Below are 1722 nucleotides of genomic sequence, written 5' to 3'. Positions count from 1 at the left end.
CTAATTTTGTCAGTTTGGGTCTTCTTTCTCTGTGCCCTTTTTGTTAATTTGGATAAGTCAGTATCATTGATTTTCTCAAAAAAACAACTTTTCATTTCATTAATTCTTTGTATTGTTTTCTTATTTCTTTGAGTTTCTATTTTATTGATTTCAACCCTGAGTTTGATTATTTCTTGCCATCTACTCCTTTTGGGTGTGATTTCTTCTTTTTGTTCTAAAGCTTTCGTATGCTGCTAAATTACTAGTATGATATTCCTCCCTTCCTCCCTCCCTCCCTCCCTTTCTCTTTCTCTCCTCTCCCTCCCTCCCTCCCTTCTTTCCCTCCTTCCTTCCTTCCTTCCTTCCTTCCTTCCTTCCTTCCTGTCCTCCTCCTTGTCCTCTTCCTCCTCCTCCCTCTTTCTCTTTTTAGTGTAGGCACTTAATGCTATGAACTTGTCTCTTAGAATCATCTTCTTTGTGTCCCATAAGTTTTGGTATATTCTTGCAGGTGTTATACAGGGAATGAACTCTGTGAAAGGATAAGAATGAAAACCCAGTGCCGATTGACTTTGTAAGCCTGGATCAGACTTCCAGGAGTCCAATTCATTGTCAGCATTTTTTAAACACAGTACAATTTTTAAAAAGACTTCCAGGCAACAATCAGCCTAGTCAGTCTAATTACAGTTGCACAATAAAACTTCTTGAGGTATGACTACATAGAAACTCTTTTACAAAGTACATGTGACCATGAGGGTGGATTCTATAGCTAAAAGGTCTAGAATCTAATGTGCCCTCTGACCAATACCATATAAGTCAGCAGGCCATAAAGCACATGTGACATTTCCCCTAGAGATGGGTAATGGTCTAGTGAGGGAAGAGTCTTGACAGTCATTCTGGGTACCTTGGGTGAGGTTTACCTCCACAGATAGCAAAAAGATTATCATGTCATTAACAAAATCCATCTCAGCTTTCTGGATGGAATGACCTTGATTTTATCTCCTCCATTCCTTCATGATTAAAATCCCTGGTTCTCTTAGCACTACACTGTGATTACAAAGACCTCTGTGCTCCCAACAGTTGTGTGTTCATTTCCATTCAATTCTAGAAAGTCTTTAGTTTCTTTCTGAATTTCTGTCTTGACCGGTTTTTCATTCAGTAGTGAGTTGTCCAGTACCTGTGAGTTTGTAACTTCCTGGTTTTTTTTCTGTTATTGTTGATATCCAGCTTTAAACTATGGTAGTCAGATAAGATACAGGGTGTTATTTCAGGGTTTTTTTAAATCTGTTTATATTTGTGTCTGAATATGTGTTCAATTTTGGAGGAAATTCCATGAGGTAGTAAGAAGTATTCTTTTGTGTTTGCATAAAATGTTCTGTAGATATCTGTTAGGTCCATTTGGTTTATAAGGTCAGTTAGCTCTGTGTACTTTTTGTCTGGATGGTCTGTCTGTTGATGAGAGTCAGGTAATGAAGTCTCCCACTATGAGTGTATGAGGGTTAAAATGTGATTTAAGTTGTAATAGTACTTCTTTTATGAACATGGGGCCTTTGTGTTTGATGCACAGATGTTAAGAATTGCAATTTCCTTTTGGTGGATTTTTCCTTCGATGAATATGCAGTGTCCTTCCCTATCTCTTCTGATTAGTTTTTGTTTAAAGTCTATTTTGTCCAATATTAAAATGCGAGAAAAGCACCAGGGTANCTAGGGCGCAGGGTCGGCTGAGACTCGCCAGCTACCCACAAC

Source organism: Mus caroli, chromosome 3 (genome assembly GCF_900094665.2).
Source record: "Mus caroli chromosome 3, CAROLI_EIJ_v1.1, whole genome shotgun sequence".
Classification (NCBI taxonomy): domain Eukaryota; kingdom Metazoa; phylum Chordata; class Mammalia; order Rodentia; family Muridae; genus Mus; species Mus caroli.
The sequence above is the reverse complement of the archived record's forward strand: the minus strand, read 5'-3'. Positions refer to the sequence as shown.